We start from the raw sequence: 22,908 nt of genomic DNA, 5'->3' as shown, positions 1-22,908 counted from the left end.
ATAGAAGTTTTAATCAACTTGACTGTAAAGGTGTGGAGATGGATAGAGTTGATAGTAACACAGAGTGAGTAACAACTGGTTTATAAATGGGATTGTGACTGAAAAAGGTAGTCTGGGGAAGTAAATATCAATAGAAAGAAAGCTAAAGAATAATCTAGGGACTGAATAACACAGTGAACCCAGGGGAGGTTGAGAATTGTGGTTAAGGATACAAATGCAAGAGAGTCCTTCTGTTAGCTAGAGCAAATGTACATCACTATTGCAGGGTGATGGGAATATGGAGAAACATGGGAAAACTACAACTGATGTGACCTATAGACTGTGGTTAACAGCGATACTGTAATGTTCTTGCATTAATGCCAAGCTATACTGTGTTGATAGTGGAGGTGTATGGAAAAAGTGTGCCAAACGTATGCTATGGACCATGACTAGTGGTAATAGTTTGATGATATTATCTCATAATCTGTAACAAATGTTCCACCAGGGTGTGGAGTTATATGAGAAATCTATACATCTGAATGATTGTTTTGCAAGTTCACAACATCTGTAACAAAAATACATAAAAAAAAATAGTATGGGTTGGGGAAAAATACACCAAATGTAAGATAAGGAATACAGTTGGCAGTAATATTTTGATGATGCTCTTGTATAGTTTGTTAACAAATGTTTCACACCAATGCAAAGAGTTGGTGGAGGGGTGATTTATGAGACCCCTGTGTGATGTTATGTATGTTTATTTTGTAAGTTCACAATCTTTACTATACACTTATTGTTTATGTGTGTTCATGTATGAATATTTCAATAAAAAAATGTAAAAAACACACAAAAAACAAACAAAACTTATGAGGGAATTTTATTTAAAAAAAAAAGATAAGAAAAAAACAAACCTTATGGGGGGAGTGGATGTGGCTCAAGCAGTTGAAAGCCTGCTTTCTACATGGAAGTTCCTGGTGCCTCCTAACACACACACACACACCAAGAAAAACAAACAAAAACCAACTCAGGATTGCTGATATGGTCAGTGGTGGAGCACCAGCTTTCCACATAGGAGGTCCTGGGTTCATTCCTCAACCCCCAGTATCTCAAAAACAAAACAAAAAACCAGACTTATGGGATGCAGCTAAGGCAGTGCTGAGAGAGAAATTTATAGCTCTACATGCTCACATTAAAATAGAACAAAAACTTCAAATCAGAGAACTAACCTCAAAATTGAAAGAACTAGAAAAAGAAGAGCAAACTAAAACCAAAGCAAGCAGAAGGAAGGAAATAACAAAGATTAGAGCAGAGATAAATGAAACAGAAAACAAACAAACAATAAACAATAGTGAGAATCAACAAAACCAAAATTTGATTCTTTTAAAAGATCAATTAAATTGACAACACTGTAGTATGACAAAGAATAAGAGAGGGGATACAAATAATGAAAACAAAAAATGAAAAGGGGGACATTACTACCAATCCTATTGAAATAGAAATGACTACAAGAGGATACCATGAGCAACTGTGTGCCAACAAATTAGATAACCTAGGTGAAATAGACAAATTTTTAGAAACCCTAAAACTACATACACCGACTCAAGAAGAAATACAAGATCTCAGCAAACCAATTACTAGTAAATTCAGTAATCAAAAACCACCCAACAAAGAAAAGTTCAGGACGAGGTGGCTTCACAGGGGAATTCTACCAAACATTCCAGGGTACCTAACTCCAATTTTGTTCAGGCTCTTTCAAAAAATTAAAGTGATGTGAACACTCCTAATTTACTCTATGAGACAAAGATCAACCTCATACCAAAACCAGATAAAGATACCAAAAGAAAACTACAGACCAATACCTCTGTGGCAGTTCGAGATTACTTTATGAATCTCCAAAAGAGAAAAATTATGTTTTTAAACTAATCTATTCCTGTGGATGTGGTACCCTTTGATTACTGTAAATTCAGCTGAGGATCCTTTGATTAGATTACTTGATAAGATCACTTTAGGGCTTTTTATTAGACTACATCAGTGGGGTATGATTCATGTTGAGTCTCATCCTCTTGCTGGATCTGATAAAAATAGAGACAGAGAGAGAGACACACACACACAAAGGCACAAGAAAAGGAAGCATTGTTTTTAACCCTGCCATCTGAGAGAAGACTAGAGGCTCACTTAAGCATGAACATGGACCAGCTCAAAAGCAGCCAAGGCCTACTATATGCCTGAGAGTTTACAGCTAAACTTGAGAAGAAAGCAGAGACTGAGAGAGGAGGCCCAGTAAGAGCCAGGCCTTTGCCAGGTTTGCCTATAGTTGTAGAAAAACAGAGACCTCAGCAGAGATCGGTGGCCATCTTGCTCCCCACATGACAACTGACTTTGGTGAGAAAGCACCTCTTATGGAGATTTTACAGCCTTGGAATTGTAAGCTTTTACCCCAAATAAATCCCCTTTATAAAAGCCAACACATTTCTGGTACTTTGCTTCAGCAGCCCTTCAGTAAATTAAAACAACCTCTTATAAATATAGATGCAAAAATCCTCAACAAATTAATAGCAAAACAAACTTAACTGCATGTTTAAAGAATTATGCAGCATGATCAAGTGGGATTTACCCATGGTAGGCAAGGTTGGTTCAGCATAAGAAAATCAATTAAGGTAATATACCACATTAACACAATGAAGGAAAAAAAACATGATAATTTCAATTGATGCAGAAAAGGAATTTGTCAAAACCAAGCACAACTTCTTGATAAAAACACTTAAAACACTAGGAACAGAAGGAAACTTCCTCAAAAGGTATGATAAAAAGACATATATGAATAGCCTATAGTTAATATCCTACTTGGTGATGAAAGACTGAAAGCTTTCCCTCTATGATCAGGAACAAGACAACATACCAACTGTCACCATTGTTATTAAACATTATCCTGGGAGTAATTGCCAGAGCAATTAGACAAGAAAAAGAAAAAAGGCATCCAAACTGGAAAAGAAGAAGTAAAACATTCTCTATTTGCAAATTATATGATCTGTTGCAGTTTTAAATTATTTATGAATTCCAAAAAGAGAGGTTATATTTGTGAACTGATCTGTTCCTCTAGATGTGATCACTTTTGATTATATTCGATTCAGCAGAGATGTCTTTGATTAAATATCTTAGGAAGAGGGTTTTGATTCAACCACATCAGAAGGTTGTAACTCAGAGTTGAGTCCCTACCCCCGTGGTGGGCTATATAAATAGACACTCACACAGAAGAAGACACAGAAGAGGAAAGAACTTGGTCATTTCAGTCCTGCCATGTGACAGAAAGAAGGCTCAAACAGCTAAAACCCTGGGAAGAAAGATGAACCCTATGCCAGCCTGTAGCTGAATCAGCAACCATCTTGCTTCAGCCTGTGGCAATTGACTTTGGTAAGAATGAAATCTTGAGCTGGACTCTTTAGGGCCTTGTAACAGTAAGTTTTTACCCCAAATAAATACCCTTTATAAAAGCCAATAGATTTCTGGCACTTTGCCTCAGACCCTTTTTTAGCTGACTGATACATCATCCTATATACTTAAATCCTGAAGAATCCACAAAAAAGCTTCTAGAGGTAATAAATGAATTTAGCAAAGTAGTGAGGTATAATATAAACACCCCCAAAATAAATAGTGTTTTATACACTAGCAATGAACAGTTGGAAGAAGAAAATTCTATTCACAACAGCATTTAAAGGAATTAAATATCTAGAAATAAATCTAGCCAAGAGTTTAAGGACTTGTACACAGACAATTACAAAACATTGCTAAAATAATTTCAAGAAAACCTAAATAACTGGAAGGACATTCCGTGTTCATGAGTTGGAAGACCAAATATCATAAGATATCAGTCATACCCAAAGTAATTTATAGAGTCAATGCAATCCCAATCATAATTTCGACAACCTTCTTAGCAGAAAAGGAAATACCAATCATCAAATTTATATGGAAGGGTAGGGGCTCCAAATAGCTAAAGCCATCTTGAAAAAGAAAGGTTAATTTGTAGTAGTCATACTTCCTGAACTTATTACAGAGCCACAGTAATCAAAACAGCATTGGGGAGCAGATGTAGCTCAGCAGTTGGGTGCCTGCTTCCCATGTATGAGGTCCCAGGTTCAATCCCCAGAACCTCCTAAAACCAACCAACAAACAAAAGCATCAGCTCTCATTGGGGAGCAGATGTAGCTTAGTGGTTGAGCACCTACTTCCCAGGTACAAAGTCTTGGGTTCAATCCCTGGTGCCTCCTAAAAATACACACACACACACACACACAAACCCAGCATGGTACTGGCACAAGGACAGACATATAGATGAAAGGAATGGAATTGAGAGCTTAGAAATCAACCTTACATTTATGGCCAACTGATTTTTACAGGTGGACAAAGACTACTCAACTGGGAAAAATTAGTCTCTACAACAAATGGTTCTGGGATAACTGGAAATCCACATGCAAAAGAATGAATGTAGACCCCTACCTTTCAGCATATGCAAAAATTAATTAAAAATGAACCCATGACCTAAATGTAGGAACTAATACTCTAAAACTCTCACAAGAAAATATAAGGAAATATCTTCAGGACATTATAGTAGGCAACGGATTTTTATACCAAATGCACAGGCAACAAAAGAAACAATGTATCAAAGGACGTTATCAAGAAAGTGAATGACAACCTACAGAATGGGGGAGAACCATTTGGAAACCTCATATCTGATAAAGGCTTAATATAAAGAATATATAAAGAACTCCTACAACTCAATAACAAAAGACAACCCAATTTAAAAATTGATCAAAACTGAAAACAGTAAGTGCTGACAAGGACTCAGAAAAGTAGCAATCTTTGTACATTGTTGGTTAGAATGCAAAATGGTACAGCCACTGTGGAAAACTGTTAACAGAAAGTTAAACATAGAGTTATCATGTGACCCAGCAATTCCACACCTAGGTATATTCTAAAAAGAAATGAAGTTGGGACTGTGCCTATATTTGTACACCACTGTTCATAGCAGCATCATTCACAAAAGTCAAAAAGTGGAAGCAACCCAAGTATCCTTCAATAGATTAATAGATAAGTGAAATGTGGCATATCCATACAATGGAATATTACTCAGCCGTAAAAAGAAGGGAAGTGCTGGTACACGGTATAACATTGATGAGCCTTGAAGACATCATGTTAAGTGAATTCAGTCGGGCACAAAAAGACAAATATTGTTTGATTTCTCTTATATGAAATACTTAAAGCAAGTTCATGGAGACAGAATGCAGAATTGTGGTTTCCAGCAGCAGGGGTAGGAGGGAATGGGATGGTTTGCTAAAAGAGTATGAATTTGGGTTTGGGATGATGAAAATAGCCCGAAAATATTGTTGAAAGTTATTCGTTCTGTCAATATATTTATTGTCAAAGAATTGTCCACGTAAAATGGTTAAAATGGTTTTTACGGTGTGTATATATTTACCACAATTAAATAATTTTTCAAATTGTACCATGCTGGAGAGGAAGAGAAAAGCATGGAAAGGGGTGGGAAAGTGTCAGTCAATAGCCAGGGGAATTGAAATACAAGGATCCTTAACTGGACAGCAGACAGAGTCCTAAGCAATGAAGGAAGGGATTGGATGCTATGGATGCAGAGAAAAGAAGTAAAAAAAAAGGCCAGGGGTCTCTGGATCCATTCTGAGGAATGCTGGGGCTGGCCTTGCCAGGGGTGAACTTACATCAGGCAAAGCCTTCCTGTGGACCTCCTTTCCCATGTTAACTTGCCTGCTTCCCTGCATGGAGGCCCCATGAATAACACCACGAGCTGGTCCCTGACTGTGCCCTGAGCTGACCTGCGCAAACACCAGGGCTCCCCTCAGCCTGGAGTGCCGTCCTGCCCTGCTCCACCGTGGAAGTCCTCCACAGCTTCCTGACTCGATGAGACTCCACCTTCCTGAGGAAGCCTCTCCTGGGCCTCCTCCCCTCCCCGCCTGGATGTCCTGTTGCTGTTAAGCTCCCATGCCACTCCACTTCCCCTCGTGAACATTTCATGTTTGTCGGGTATTATAATGGCCTGTAGATGCATCTCATTCACCCACGTGTTATTACCAAGTAGTCTGCACCCCCATGAAAAGAAAATGCTCCTTAATCTGACTCATTTTAGTATTCTGTGCCTTTGATACAAATTGTGGTCCGTGGACCAGCAGCTTCGGCATCACCTGGGAGCTTATTATAAATACAGATTATCAGGCCCCACCTCAGACCCGCTAAATCAGAATCTGCATTGTATCAAGATCCTCAGGGGACTTGTATGCACTGTAAAGTTTAAGAAGCACTGCTCTGTGACTCACCAGTACAATCCTCTTACAATATACTAGGTGAACAATAAAAAGTCTAACTTTGATATAATTGTTTGCAGTTTTCTAATATTGTTAGACTGTAAGATCTACCTGGGCAGGGACTGTGTCTGCCTGACTTTTATTTTCCTCTTTAAGTGCCCTGTGCTAACCCTGGCACATACAAGGCCCTCAGTAAAACCTGGTTAATTAATTAAATAAATATTAACAGGAAATTGATAGATTGTAATTATGGAAACAATATATAAGATATAGGAATGCCCTCTTTTTGTTTTATTTTCATCTAAGTTAAAGTTTAAAATATATGAGGAAAAAGAGGTACTGGTAATGTTCTTGAATTGTTTTTCACTGGAACTTAATGATTGTTCTATTATTTTAAAATCAATACCATACATAAAAATAACCACGCAGATAATGTTTAATATTCTTTTCATCAATTATAATAAAGACACCACACCAATGCTTAGTATCAAAATAGTGGGGTATAAGGATTATGGGGTTTTTCTTTTTGAAGTAATGAAAATATTCTAAAATTGTGGTGATGAATGCACAACACTGTGATTATACTGAGAGCCATTGACTGTATACTTTGGATGGACTATATGGAGTGTGGATATATCTCAGTAAGACTGCTTATGAAAAATTACTAGGCAGAAATTAATTTTCCTTTCCCCCCAAAAGAGTACACATAACATGTAGCTCCTTCAGTTTAAAGCATAGGATACAGAGAATGTATAGAGAACAAAGGTGAATTCTCAGTTTCCATTTCCCAAAATTAAAAGCTATATGATGCTGAAAGGAATTACCCCTATATGCAAATAGTCCATCCAGCAGGAAGAGAGAACAAGGCGGGCCTTCTGTGAAGATTTGGACTTGGTCAATTTCAATTTCATTTTCTGAGGTTTCTCTTTGAATTCGTGTTTATTTGCACTACTTGTTATGTATGGAATCTTGATTTACTGTGCTTCCCTCTAATTTCGCTTTTGGAAGACAAACATTTTTGTGTGTCTTTGCTTATGTGCCGTCTCCATAGCAATTGTCAGAACTCTTCCTCAGCAGCAAACCCACCACATTGACCTTAGCGAGGCCAAAAATGTCTTACACAGAGCTTGTCTTATTTCGTCCACTCCGAAGGGAATGTTCAGCTTCAGCAGTTCTTAGAGCTAAATATCATGAGCAAATTGGCGGCACTGGCATATTTTACAAACTTCAGTCCTTGGAGGTGGTGGGTAGCCTGGCTGTGATGGGCTCCCCCCACCCACTGCTCTCCTCCTACCCTCTTTCCCCCTCCACACACAAGTTGTCACTGTGCTCGACACACCTTTTTCTTAAATGTCTCCCTTTTGAGTCATGATATTACTCCTGCCAAGATCAGAGAGACAGGAATGGAGGGAGAATATGGGCTTTGGGAAAACCCAGGTTCACTTCTATAATTTTCCTGCAAGTTTCCGAACCACTTTGAACTGTTTATTGATCAGAAAAGTAGAGAGAGCAATATAACATTTAGGGCTCTCGTAAGGATAAAATGAAATAATAGTAATAAATAGTTAACACTTAATGAGTACTTACATGGGAGCATTGTGATAAGTGCCTATGATATCTGATTTAATTCTTATGCCAACAGCACACTTATCCTTTTAATAACCCTTTCCATACTGCGAAACGGTGAGGTTTTTTACACACGTCTTACACACCAAGTTGTTAACTCTTCCAGGACTAGGAAATTATTTTCTTACTGTTCTTTGAATCAGATACCATGCCTGACACAAATAGGCGCTCAATGAATGCTTTTGAAATGAGTTAATGTTATGGTTTGTTGAAATTTTGGCTATCTCTATACTGCTTAAGAAGACTGAAAGGTGAACAATAATGGATTCCAAGCTGCATCCAGCATTCTCCTCTGTTACTGTTTGTAGCCTCTTGTTTGCTTTAAGAAATTAGAATTTTGCATAGCATGACTCTGCCTCTGGCTTTGATACCCAATTGTTTCATTTATGTCTCTTTTTTCTTGCACCTTATTCCCTTACAATGCCTCACCTTTACCCCCTCAACAGCTTACCACACATTAATACTCTAAACACTGGCCTTTCTATTTTGGCCACTCCTTAACCAGTAGATCCACTCGGCCGCAAAAGATCCACTTGGTCGCATGCCTCACTTCATTCTGAGACAGAGACTGTGAAGTGAATTCTTAAGAAGTTGCTCCAAGAGAGAAGCAACAACAGAGTAACAGCCTGCCTACCATTTCATATTCTAGGGTTTTCCTGGAGAAGGGTAAAAAGCCAGCTTTCTCTGGAAAACATATTTGGAGTGTTTTAAAAATTAATCTCTCTTCTCTATAACACTGCCATTTCTTTCTAGGAAATCTGTACTTGTAGTTTAGGTATTTAAATGGCCCCAGAGATTTCTAATGGGGTCTCAAGTGGAACTAAATAACTGATTAGCACCACACAACACACAGGTTCAGAAAGGAGCAGTGGGTGTAAGTGAGAACAGCAGGTGCACAGAAGCAGCTTCATGGAGACAAACTCATGCAGGCTCTATAGTCAAATACTGCCTCGTCCGAATCCTGGTTCTGCCACTCGTCATGTGTCCTTGAATAAGTCACTTGCCCTCTTCAGGGCTAAGTTTGTTCATCTAGTGAAAGTAATACCTACCTTGCTTAGTTATTTTGAATACCTAGTGCGAATGTTTGAACTATGTTCCGCAATTTAGACATAATCTTAATCCATGCCCCTGTGGATGGGAACTCATTGTAAATAGGACTTTACCCAGAAGTTGTTTTTAGTTAAGGTAAGGCCAAATGAGCCACGGCAGACCTTGACCTTGGTTCCTGGAGGCCTTGTAAAGAGAAAGCCACAGGAAGAGGCAGGAAGTTAGTAGGGGCCTGGAAGAGAGAGGAGAGGACACGGCCATGATGGGGAAGCTACAGAAGCCCAAGGACTGCCTGCACCCAGCCCTGGAACACTACAGTCTTTGGTGAGAAAGCAAGCCTTGCCAATTTCTAGATTTTGAACTTATCTCAGCCTCAAAAGTATAAACCAATAAATTCTACTGCTGATAGCAGCTCAGGCAAACTAAGACATTTACCTTACAGAGTTATTTGGAGATGAGATGGGGCATGTTTTAGTTTTCCTAGGCTGCCAGTGCAAAAATTATTGGAAATGGGTTGGCTTTTATAATGGGGGTTTATTGGGGTAAAAATTTACAATTCTGAGGCAGTGAAAATGTCCAAATCAAGCCATCATCAGAGATGCTGTTTCACCAAAGGTTAGTTGTTGGAAGACCCTGAGTCCTGCCATGTGGCAAGGCAAAATGGCGGTTCTCCATCTGGGCCTGTGCCTTCTCCAGGCCACTTTCTCCTCAAGCTCAGCTGTGGATGATCAAGCACATGGCATGGCTTGTCTCTTCAGCTTTGAGCTGCTCTGTGGGCCCAGCCTCTCAGGGGCCTCTCTCCATGCCTCTGTGCTCCACTGCTTCCAGCCTCTGGCGTCTCTCTCTCTGTCTCTCAGGGTTTCTCTTGGCCTTTCTTTCAGATGTAGCCAATCCTGGAGTCCTCTTTCACATGGCAGGGTAAAAATGTGGCTGCATTTCTCTGCGTGTTTCTGCTTTCAGTTCTCAGTTTATTTAAGAACCCAGCAAGAGGGTGGAGACCCAACCTGGCTCACGCCTCAATGATGCAGTCCAATCAAAAGGCCTCATGCCCACAGAAATGCATTAGTTCTAAGAACATAAACTGGGATTCACAAAAGAACTTCAAACTGTTACAGGGGATGAGTAAGGCGGGGAAGGTGGATGCTTTCTCAGGATATTCATGACACATCAAGGATGCTCTCCCACACTATATACTCTTCCCATTCCAATCTCAGCACTCATTGGTTCGATCCTTAGGAGTCTATCTCCAAAGTCCCAGGAGAGGAAGTAATTGCAATATTAAGGAAAACAACTATCTAGTATTTTCCAATATTTTATCAACAACTTTATGTGGTTAATATAAAAGTTTGAGCAGCAAGTACAAAACCAGATGTATAAGGAAAAGGCAAAATTAAAGAAGGCATTGTTAGATAAAGCTCACAAGGACAATGAGATAACAGAATTTCTGGGCCATAGTCTGGCCTCAGTCGATGAAAAGTAGTTAGGAGCAAGGTCATGAGTGAGACCTGGAAAACAGAACTTACCACAGATGGGGCAATTGGCAGGTGGCCTGGGTACATAGTCGAAACTATGGTGGGGCTGCTCTGTACTTTCTGCTTCTAAGTTCACTGGGACTCATCTCCATTTCTGGTGCAGATAAAAGCAGAAAGTTTCTGTGGGGTTTAATACGTATCCTTAGCAGGTCTAGGCAATAGTCCATGGTGGGGGGCAGGTGGGCAGGAGCAGAAACCCCTTCAAAAATGGATAAGGCAAACCAAGTCCAAATAAGAATCTGGATCAGACTCAGCCAGGCAATCCATACTCAGATTTTTTAAAGGGGTATGATAGCGGTTGACATCTTAGAAATAACCTCCCTTAGCATATCTGTCTCTTAAGCCACATTGCACCAATTTGGACTGTTTGTCCTTTTTTTTTTTTTTTTTTTTTTTTAAAGATTTATTTATTTTATTTAATTTCCCCCCTCCCCCGGTTGTCTGTTCTTGGTGTCGATTTGCTGCGTCTTGTTTCTTTGTCGGCTTCTGTTGTCCGCTTCTGTTGTCGTCAGTGGCACGGGAAGTGTGGGCGGCGCCATTCCTGGGCAGGCTGCTCTTTCTTTTCACGCTGGGCGGCTTTCCTCACGGGCGCACTCCTTGCGCGTGGGGCTCCCCCACACGGGGGACACCCTTGCGTGGCACGGCACTCCTTGCGCACATCAGCACTGCGCATGGGCCAGCTCCACACGGGTCAAGGAGGCCCGGGGTTTGAACCGCGGACCTCCCATATGGTAGACGGACGCCCTAACCACTGGGCCAAAGTCCGTTTCCCTGTTTGTCCTTTACATCTGGTATACAGCTAATATATCATCATCCTGAAGACTCTCTTACCTATTTCTTATTTGGATCTTCTGTTTTCCTATAATCCATATGTTCTTTCTTGGCTTACTCTATATTTTTTATTTTAAACATAATGCCATAGCTTCTTGAAGTATGTCTGAGATGTAATCTTTTTGAGAATTCATGTTTATTCTACCTTTATTCTTTTTTAATTAAAAAAATTTTATTGTGGTAACATAGATGCAACAGAAAAATTTCCCATTTTAACCACTGCAGTGGTTTGGAACTGTATGCACCCCAGGAAATCATGTCCTTAAAGCTAATCCATTCCTGTGGGTGTAAACTTTTTGTAAGTAGGAATTTTCAAAAAGGTTACTTCAGGTAAGGCATGACCCAGGGTGGGTCTTAATCCTCTTACTGTAGTTCTTTATAAGAGAATGAAATTCAAAGGGAGAAAGTCACAGAAGCAAGAAGCTGAAAGCAACAAAACTTGGAAGAGAAGGAAGAGACCAGGAGATGCTACCATGTGCCTTGCCAGGTGACAGAAGAGTCCAGGATCACTGGCAGCCAGGCTTTGGGGAAGAAAGCATAACCTTATGATGCCTTGATTTGTACATTTTTCTTGACCTTGGAACTATAAGCTTGTAAGCTCATAAATCCCCACTATTAAAAGCCAAACCATTTTATGGTATCTGCTTTGCACAGCCTAGCGAACTAAAACAACCACTTTCAAGCATACAATTCAATGGTATCAATTACATTCACAACACTGTGCCACCACCACCACTATCCATTACCAAAACTTTTCCATCACCCCAAACAGAAATTCTGTACTCTCTAAGCATTAACTCCCCATCTCCCTCAAACTGCAATCTACTTCCTGTCTCGGTGCATTTGCATATTCTATATTCTACCTTTATTCTTAATGGACAATTTGACTGGTTATAGAAATCTAGTTTGGAAATTATTTTCCTTTAGAATTTTGGAAGTATTGCTCCATTATCCTTCAGGTTCGGGTTATTGAGAAGTCCAGCACCACTATGATTTTTCTCCTTTGTATGTGCTTTTTATCTTTGGAAGTTAAGAGAATTTTGTCTTTGTGCCTAATGCTCTAAAATTTCAAGATAATATGCTTGGTATGGTTCTGTTCCCATCCATTGGGCTAAGAATTTGATGGACCCTTTCAATCTGGCCATTTAGCTCCTGCAGTTATCTTTCTGTTAGATTTCCTTAGCTGTTCGATAATCTAGTGGTATGCTCACATATAAGGGTGGGATAGTAAAAAGCTGACTGGATATGTTACTAGAATAAAAATTAAAAATCAAAAACACTGTACAACACAGTGAACCCTAATGTAAACTATCAAATATAATAGATCAATTATAAAAGTGTTCTTTTATCAATTATAACAAATATACCACACTAAAGCAAGGTGTTAATAATAGGATGTTATATGGGAACTTTGTATTTTATGCATGATTTTTCTAAACACCTACAACTTCTCTAATTTAAAAAAACTTAAAAAAAGAAGAAAAAAAAAAGCTGATCAGAAGCTCATTTTGAGGAAGACCTGTTGACCATGGACTTTACTGTAAAGTGATCTGGGTAGGCTCCATATTATTATCTTTAGGGTTTTTCTCTCTTGGCTAGTAATAGTCCCTAGACAAGTCTTCTCCAATATTCTGTCTTGGAGTATAAAGATTGAATTCCAGCATTCCAGGAATTGGGAATCTGGGATTTAGAATGCCTGCATTAATTAATCCCTGTTTTCTCCCTAGAGTTTCTAGTGTCCTTCAGCAATGGATCAGGGAAGCTCTCACCTAGAGGAAGAGAGTGTAGGAAGAGGATACAAAGTCCTACTGCTTCTCTAACAATCTGCAACCACTTCTCCTTATTTCATCCCTCCTGCATCTTCACCCCATATCCAAAGGACTTTGCAAAGTCACTAGCTTAACATTTGGTTTTCTCAGGTTTGCCAAATCCTTTATCACTGTCCGCTAGCCTCCAACATTCCGTAGCTATTGTTTCTTCTCCTTTTTCCCATCCTGATGGGTTTTAGTGGGGTTCCAGAGGGAGTCAAATTTAGATGCATTTGCTCAATTCATCATCTCTACCCGGAACCAACTGTGAAACGTTCTAAAAAACTAAAATTCATTAATCTCATAAATACTGGGTGCCTATTATAGGAGTCAGTGTCAGGTTCTTGGCTATGTCACATAAAGGAATTTAAGGACATGCTATAGGGTAGGCAGGGGAGTAAAGAGTTTATTAAGAAACAAGAAGGGAAGGGGATGTGGCTCATGTGATAAGGACTCCGCCTACCACATGGGAAGACCTGGGCTTGATCCCTGGGGCCTCCTGGTGAAAAAGAGAAAGCGTGTCTTCACAGTGAGCCAGTGCCCACGTGGCGAGCCAAGGGCACATGCGGCAAGCCAAGGGCACATGCGGTGAGCTGAGTGCCCATGCAGTGAGCCAAGTGCCCGCACTGTGAACCAACTGCCCATGTGGGCCTGTGCGGTGAGCCAAGTGCCCACATGGTAAGCCAAGTGCCCACATGAGTGCCAGCTCAGCAAGCCGAGTGCCTGTGTGGTGAGCCAGGGCTTGCGCAAGTGAGTCATGCAGTAAGATGATGATGCAACAAGAGAGAGATGAAGGGAAGAGTCAAGGTAAAGTGCAGCAGAGACCAGGAACTGAGGTGGTGCAACTGACAGGGAACCTCTCTCCACATCAGAGGTCCCCAGTATCAAATCCCAGGAAATCCTAGAGGAGAAAGACCAAGAAGACAAAAAGAGAAATAAATGCAGAAGATCACACAGTAAATGGACACAGACAGCAAAAACAGTGGTGTGGGGAAGAAAAAAAATAAATCTTAAAAAAAAAAAGGAAACAAGAAAAGAGATGTACACAACCCTAGACATGGGTGTGGGCATGCTACCAGGTAAGACATGCGCCCCTCCTCTAGGGTTTTCTGGTTTTATTGGCTACCCTTGGGAGTTAGGGTTTATGCTGATTGGAGTATTTAGGACAAAGTGGGGAAACTTAATTGGGTAGTTTGATTTTTATGGGCTGCTGTCTGGTGGTTATTGCCTTCTGGTTATTGCTCCTGAACCCTCCTGGAGTTTGCTGTGTGAGGGGCTTATGAAAATGGGTGGGTGGTATGGGAATTTCCTGTTTTTCTCCTTCTTTCTGCTGGGTGGATGCTGCATGCCACGTTCCCATAACTTATTTGTGCACATCAGCAGGCACAACTGCCAGGGCTGCTTCTGCAGCTGACGGGTGAATGCTGCAAGTTGCTTCCTAATAATGTGCCTGCATGAGTCCAGCAGGATGCCGCTTCAGTTTTTCTACTGGGTAGTGTTCATGTGAAAATTTATTAGGTTTTCTACCTCTGCTCCTAAAGTCTCTATTCTATCCTGCCTCACTATGATGATTTGGTCACTTTGATAACTGCTAGAGATGAACTATGTTTTATCTTCAGTCATGATGACTAATACATTAAGGTAATGTTTTGAAAGGAGATGGTTCCTTTCCTTGCTACCATACTGGAGGAAGAATTTTATTTTATGGTGATTGCTATATACTGGGGGTTATTTGAGGGCTAGGGCAGCTCTCTAACTGATTCTGATTCAAAACCACATCTAGAAGCCCGGATCATTTCTGATGATACCCACCCTGGATCTACTTCTGAGTGTGGACTGCATGGTCTGATACCTAATTCTAAGATGGTACACAGTGTCAGAGCTCATCTGTCTTAAAGGTGTCTCATTCTGAATACTGCATAAGTAAAGATCAGTTGCCTCTAGCACTGAATAAAGGGTGGGTGGGCAGTAGTTTTAATGGAATCCCTACAAGTTCCTGATTGTGTCTCTCTTCCTGATAGCAATTTATTCTAGATCTTGTCCTCAAAATCTGGCAGTGAGTTCATTAATAGAAAATGGTAGGAAAAGGACAGAGAAAAATCTAACATTTATTGAATGCCTACTATATGCCAAGCAGTGGCATTGATACTTCACAGTTGATAACATTTATTATTCCATAATAAATTCATAAACATAGTACAATTCCCCTGGAACAAAGCAAATTATTCAAACACTTGTCACTCTCTTTTCAATCTCCTCCTTGCTCAGAATTCTTATATCTGTTCTACACTTCTGTATTCTATTTATGCAAATCATGTACATATGAGAGTGTGTTCCAAGGATTTGCTAATAACCCTAGTTCACTCTGTTTTTATATTTCCAAGAGATGAACTGTGTCTATCTAGCAACAGGACCCTGCTGCTTTGATGGCAGGTGTGAGGCACCCTGGGAAATGAGAAGATGCCAGTCCCATGGGGACCAGTCCATGAGTTCTACTTCTTTACCTTGAACAATGAGTCAGGAAAATCACTCATTTAGGACAACTATAAATAATAGTAATAATAATAGCATCTTATTTTTGCATAGGACTTACAGATTGCAAAGTATCATCGCACACACACGTTCCTTAATTTTTTTATTTTATTTTTTTTAGAGTTATTTTATTTATTTCTCTCCCTTTCCCCCCCACTGTCTGCTCCCTGTGTCCATTCACTGTGTGTTCTTCTGCATCCGCTTGCATTATCTGGCGGCACTGGGAAACTGTGTCTCTTTCTCTTTTTTGTTGCGTCATCTTGCTCTGTCAGCTCTTCCTGTGTGCAGCACCATTCCTGGGTGGGCAGCACTATTTTTCACACGGGGCGGCTCTCCTTGTGGGGCGCACTCTTTGTGCATGGGGCACCCCTACACAGGGGTGCCTGCATGGCACGGCACTCCTTGCACCCGGCAGCACTGCACGTGGGCCAGTTCACTACATGGGTCAGGAGGCTCTGGGGATCGAATCCTGGGCCCTCCATAAGGTAGACGGATGCTCTATCAGTTGAGAGTCCCATCTGCTTCCCACAAGTTCCTTGAACTTGGTTTTCCTTGATTTATAACTGTATGATTCAAAGATTACACATTACAAATTCATTAATGATTAACTATAAACAACTAGTGATTTCCTAATCTCAGTTTAAAGGTATAGCAAATCCCCTCCTCCCATAATAACTGCACCTGAAAAAATATCAGGAGAATAAGGGCCTTAGCAAACAAGGGTGATCTGTTTGAAGTTTGGAAGCAATCCTTAGGATAACAGCATAAAATCTCAGTTCAGCTAGTTCAAACCTCTACCTAATCTTGATCTACATTCAAATATCCTTCTGGAAGGCTCTGAACTCTCTGAAAGCACTATGCATTTTCGAGGTAGTGGACTGCTCCTCAGGGGCTTTGGGCAGTTTACAATAGTAGGTGGGAGAATTGGAGGCAGTGGATAACGAGTTGGAGGAAGCGAGAGGTGTGGAAAGTATCTTAGAGAGAGAAGAGAGAAAAGAGCTTATTTGTTCTATACACACTGACACTTACCAGGGACCAGGCCCTTTTGGTGCTGTGGTGGGTACTCAGATGGAAATAAAACAGACCCCACCTCTGGGAGTTTACAGGCTGGTGCAGGAGGAAGAATGTTACACAGGAAACAGTTAAATGCAGGGTGTGCCACTGAGTTGTCCCTTGAACTCTGAGAATTTGACTAATAAAATAAATACAAATTGGATGATGTCAGATGCAGACATCTTAAAGTGAAAGAACTCGCAGGCCAGGTGCATGATTTTTCTAGAGCAGAACTGGAGATGTTAACTTTTCTAAACAAAGAATTTATTAATAGATAGGATAAATGGATAAATGAAATGTGGTGACATACAATGGAATGTGAGCCATTAAAAGGAACGAAGTTCTGATACATGCTATGACATGGATGAACCTTGAAGACAACATGTTGAGTGAAATAAGCCAGTCACAAAAGGACAGATGTATGCGTTCAGTTACATGAAGCAACTGAAATATGAAAACTCACAGAAACACAAAGTAGGGGTGGGAATAGAGGGGTAAAAGGGAGTTAAAGCATAATGAGTGTGGAGTTTCTGTTAGGAGTCATGAAAAAGTTTTGGTAATGGATGGTAGTGATGGTAGCACACATTGTGAATGTAATTAATATCACTGAATTATACACAATGCAAGGGGTCACAGTGGGAAATTTTATATTGATAAGTGTTTTCACATTTTTTTTAAAGGCGGAGGGTAGCAGGTGTGGTAAGAGGGACACAACCAAGAAGCCCTAGAAGTATAAGGATTACAAATCACTTCTGGTGTTGCTGATAGAAAAGCGTTTGCGTTGGCCTTCAAGCTAAGAGATGAGCAGGAGAGGAAGAGCAGAAGACAGAGAGCCTCAGCAAGGGAATAGAGGTGGGGCTGTGCAAAGGGTGGTAGGGAGCTGAGAACTGAAGCAAATCAGGAAGCAGAGAAGTGAGGTAGAAGATAAAGATTTGTCAGGCTAAGGTGCTCTATTCTGGAGATGCTGGGAACCGGTGGTGACTTGCTGCAATGTTCAGGTAGGGCTAATTACCATGGGCAGTGTTGTCAGCCTAGCCTTAGGTATAAAGGCAAGGTAAATTTTTTGGCCGGGTACCTGAGGTTTTGAAAATTTTTTACTCTATAATTGTGTCAACTGCTGAGAGAGCTTCTGAGAGTTTTACGTAGTAAGTTGTTCTTATTTTGCCCTTTCATTTCACTGTCATTATTTTTGCTTAGCAGTCTAAGACAGACCCCATGGAGACAAATAACCACAGACTGGAAACATGGTAGGTTCTCACCTTCCTGGTTATGTCATCCGTGATCATGGGGCTAGGGCGGCCTATAGCGAAATTACTATAGGACCTTTCAGTTTGAGTTAACAGTGCCTGACATATACCAAACCCTCAGTTAATGTTAGCCCATGTACAGCTGTATTCAACTATTAGAAAAATAACTTCTTTTCTACAGTCTTGGAATAGAACCCAAGTATATTGTTCAGGATTCTATTGGTTAGAAGTGACAGAAAGCCAAAACCAGCTTATCCCCCGAATTAGATTTATTGGATAGATACTGGGGTAACTCACAGAACTGAAGGAAAAGCCAGAAGCAAGCAGCTCTGGAGTCTTGGAGGTGAACTGGGCCCAAGGCCACCAGGACTCTAGCTACCCTCCTCTCCATTCCTCCCTGCTGGTGGGAACATAGCTGCCGACAGCCCAGGTTCACTTCCTTCCAGCATCTTACCCAAGAGGCAGGAGTGAGTCTCTCCCTCTTGCTCCAGTAGAAAAACCTGGATAAGGGTTTGAAATGACTTGGTTTGACTCGTATGCGGTTTGACTCGTAAGCGTCTTGAGCTCATTGCTGTAATGAGATGATGGAAGGGATGGGATAGAGCTCCGCGATGGTCTCAGGACGTTACATGCCCTCCTCTGTGGTCAGGGAGGTTAGAGGATGTTGCCAGAAGGAGTGTGGAAGAGCACGGGGCAGACAGCGGTAGCAGCTGCTACACAAAGACAAAAAGCCTCGTGTAGATGCTCAGTTGATTTTGGCTAGAACTCTGAGGATTTCCTGATGGAAGCTCCAAAGGCTTAACTTTATGATTGGGTTTCACTCTACTGAGTACAAATTAACTCTGTCCCTACACTGCAGTGTACCTTAATTATGTCTTAATTATGTCTGGGTCACTGACACATGGTCTAAGTCTTTCAAATAGTTTAATTTAAAAGGCATTCATTTTTACCTCTAAGCTCTGTTTATCTTAAAAGTCATCTTTTTTTTTTTTTAATTTCCTTAGCTCAGAAATGGAATTTCTGGAACCATGGAAATGGAACCATGTCTAACAGCCATGCTTATGCTTTAAAAGACACCCAAGGTTGTTTTTAGGAGATTTTTTTTCTTTCCCGGAGATGAGGGGGTGGTTCCGTCATTATTCACCAGCTGCTGATCTCCAGCAGCCCCTTCGGTGTCTGAACCTGGAAGAGGGAGCACTGGGGCCACCCATGCTGGGTCAGAGCAGAGAAACAGCTGGGGTGGTGGGGGGCGGGGGGAGGTTCTCAACAAAAGAGCCAAGGAGTTGCTCATTCTAAAGCATCCGGTGTCACTTGGATCCTGGGCAAGCAGTGTAAAATAACTAACACCTCCAGAGTGGAGGAACATACCCTTCCCTTGTACAGTCCCCCCACCCCGCCCCCCATGTATAACCATGCCCCTCTCTGCCTAGTTTGGGGCTACATATCTTCACGTCTCCCCCAGCCCTGGTCTTTTCCTACCTCTCCTTCCAACCGTTACCCCGGCTTTGACTTCCCTATGGTCCCACCACTCCCAGCCTCACTGACATCCGTTCTGACTGTGAGTCCCTGGATTTTCCCCATTGCGAATCCTGACAGTAACCCACCCCGGGTCACCTCCTCAAACATCAAAATCTGACTCAGAAGTTTCTCTTTTCCTGATATGGGCTGAGCCCTGGTGAATCCTCCTGTCTTGCTGCACTTGCAGAAGGCACGTAGGGAAAACGGCCCCTGAGGCAGCAGCAATGGGGGATATTCCCAAGGCGATAGCTGGCTAGAGTCAACCCTGAGTGGAAGAGGCTTTCAGGCCACGTCAATCAACAGAAGCACAGGGGCTGTCAAAGCCATCCCTCTGGGGATTTTGGATCATTTGTTTCTTCCTTTGACTTTATTTCTCATGGTGGGAGGCAACAATTGGTCAAAACATAGGATTGGGGTCAGAAAGATCTGGATTCTAGAGCGAGCTCTGGCGTGTTCTGGTTGTACAACCTCGTGGAAGTACCTTGACTTCCCTGCGCCTCATTTATAAAACAGCGTTATGAAGATGAAATAAAATGATAATTGCTTAAATTTACTGAAAGCTAACATTTATGTTCAAGATGCTTTGCTACATGAACCAATTCATTTAAAATGTTTTTAAACACTTGGGCTGGGGTCTAGTATACAGTAAAACTCAGGAAAGAGCAGCTCTTCTGCTAGTAGCACAGCGTGGGAGAGGTGGGCAGCTCTCCTTCTTATCCAGATGTTTGCAATAGAAGCCTATCATATCAAATGCATTTGAAGAAAAAAGACAAATTGCAACGCATTTTAAGGGCCCATTTAATTTTGTTAATACTCTAATTAGGTTGTATTTGATATTTCTTAAAATAAGATGACTCTCTGTTGGAAATGTTTGAGTATTAGTGAATTTTTTATATGGCTATACTTTATAGAGGATTGTGCCTATGTATAGATAGTCAATCAAAACCTGAACTCAAATAATTCACTCAACATTATATCAATGGTTCTCAGCCTTGCTTTTGTACCCCTGGGGGACATTAGCAACATCTGGAGACATTTTTGGTTTCCATGACAGGACAGCCCTTTATGACAAAGAACTACCCGGCCTAAAATGTCAGTAATGCCAAGTTTGAGAAATCTCTTTGTCCCCCTCTCTCTCACTCTCTGTGACTTCAAACGCACACACAGGATGGGCTTTTTGCATATATATATATGTATGTATGCATATGCGAAAGCACAGTCTCCAAAGAAACAGAGTGAAAGAAGTCTAGTGAAAAAGGACTTTATCAAAGAAGATGCTCATGGGGAGGGAAGTTGTGAAGTTGAACTGTGTGTCCACAGAGTGTGTCTGCAGTGGTTGGAGAGGATCAGGATGTCAGGTTTCTGAACAAGTCAGGCAAATTTCCAACACATCTGCCAAGAGCAGAGCCCAGTTCTGCCTCAGCCTAGTGACCCATCTGTGAGCCTTGGCTACTGGAGACAAAAGTGTTGCTATCTTTTCATGGAGCTGGGCACAATTACAGAGTAATGCACACTAGCATTCTTGTTAGGGGTTGGCAACTTCACAATTACCGCGATTGTTCCAGAAAGTATGTGAGTGCACTATTGCTTCATGTCATTAATGTCTGCAGTGTGCTAGGAATAAAAGGCTGGTTGGGGGAAGGGAGAACACGAGTTTCAATTATTCAAATACATGCAGAATTATACAGCCTTAAAGACTCCATTTCTGAGACTCCTTCCTGCATCAATATAATGTGTTAGAGTCTACTGACTACCCGAAAGAACTCCCTTGCTTTGTGTCAGGAATTTCAAAGAGGCCCATTAATTCCGTGAGGCTACCAAGTGATTATTTGGTCATTCTTGTTGTGGGAGGGGAAAAAAAAGAAATTACATAAACCTGGACCAAGGTCCCTTGGTTTACCCACCACCTCTTTTGTTTTTTTTTTAAACATCGCAGCAACTCAGAGGTAGCCTTTCATGGTTTAAGGCCCACAATTTACACAGTCATGTTGATCAACTGCTGTTATTGATTTCCCTTCTGAGTTTTTTAAAGCTAAAGTAAATATTTGGGATTCTATCATCCCAGTATTAAAAGACATTCACTCTGTGGTGACAGGTTAATTTCTTACATCCCAAAAAAGTTATTAACAATGTCAGATCACCAGGATAATATTTTTTGGGGGGAGAGCAGGGGGGTCTTTCAGGGCAAGGGGTGATTCAAAGAAGAATGTTGCTTAGTCCTTCTATGCATATAAAACAACAAATATTTAATGAGTGACCACTCATATTCAACATTGTTTTAAGTGCTATGAAATATATAAATATGTGTTACATAAATATATAAAGGGAAAGTAACAGATGTTTACTGGGTCAGGAGCATTGTTTGTCGTGAAGGAGTGTTTTCGTAGGGGGTGGCTCAAAAGATCGTTCTATAGCATTCGGGCTTCAAGGCTATCATAACCTAGTTAGGAAGACAAATTTCATTGATGGTAGAGAATTAATGCGTGCTAAATGGTCTGGTCTTAATTATCACTGCAGTGTTAGTTTATAAAAGGAAAAACCAGATTGGCTTGTACAAATGGTATGTTCTGTGAAGTAGTGGGAAATAAGGTGGGATGAATAATTCATACTGGGAGGAATAGTCAAGCTAAGAAGTCTGAAACTGATCACACACACACACAAACACACATGCACTGAAGCAACTGGCCTGAGCTAGAGACAGCAGTCAGTCAAAGGTCTTAACGCGTGTGGCCTCTGCTGGGGCCCAGAGCACCGCGATAACCAGTGTACAACTCCTGCTCTTACAGAGCTCACAAGGAGGCATTAGATGAAACCGATTTTGTCCAAGTCCACAGGGCAGACAGGAATGAGGAGAGTCCAGAGCTAAGGAAACCAGCCACCAGGACGGGATAGGGAGATGTGGCCTGGGCTAGTTTGCCGGAGAGCAGAGGAAAAGCCAGCCTAAAGGGCACTGAGCACTTAGAGCCTGGAGAGGGGGATTGGAAGTGAGGGAAACAGTACGAGAGCAGGGAGATGGGAGGCATGGCGGTGCCACCTACCGAAATGGGGACCTTGCAAAGGCAGCCCGTTGGAATACCAGGGATTATGACACATTTTTGATGTTGAAAGTGAGATAGTGTCAGAACGGTTGAAATAAATACCAGGGGGATGGAACTGTGAACTGACGCAAGATAGAGAAGAATGGATGAATTCTCTAGGAACTGAAAAGAGAGAGATCAGAAGACAGAGCCTTGGGGAGGAGAAGGAGATCAAAAGTAGCTGAAAAGGTCAAGAAGAACTAGGGAAATGTAGTGTCACTGGATCTAAGGGAGGAAAGAATTTCAAGGAGTGGGCTGTCGGGGTGGTTAAATGCCAGAGAGAGGTTGAAGAATGAAAACCAAGATAAAGTCATTCATTGTGTAACATTTTA

General features: G+C 41.2%; 1 protein-coding gene across 2 annotated transcripts in view; it reads right to left on the bottom strand.

Moving 5' to 3' along the window:
* The window catches only part of SH3D19 (SH3 domain containing 19), a 313,873-nt gene that overhangs the window by 220,564 nt on the left and 70,401 nt on the right, over positions 1-22,908 (bottom strand). The gene's annotated exons all lie outside the window — the stretch shown is intronic.

Source organism: Dasypus novemcinctus, chromosome 1, assembly GCF_030445035.2.
Source record: "Dasypus novemcinctus isolate mDasNov1 chromosome 1, mDasNov1.1.hap2, whole genome shotgun sequence".
Taxonomy (NCBI): Eukaryota; Metazoa; Chordata; class Mammalia; order Cingulata; family Dasypodidae; genus Dasypus; species Dasypus novemcinctus.
This window is presented reverse-complemented; position numbering and strand designations above follow the sequence as displayed.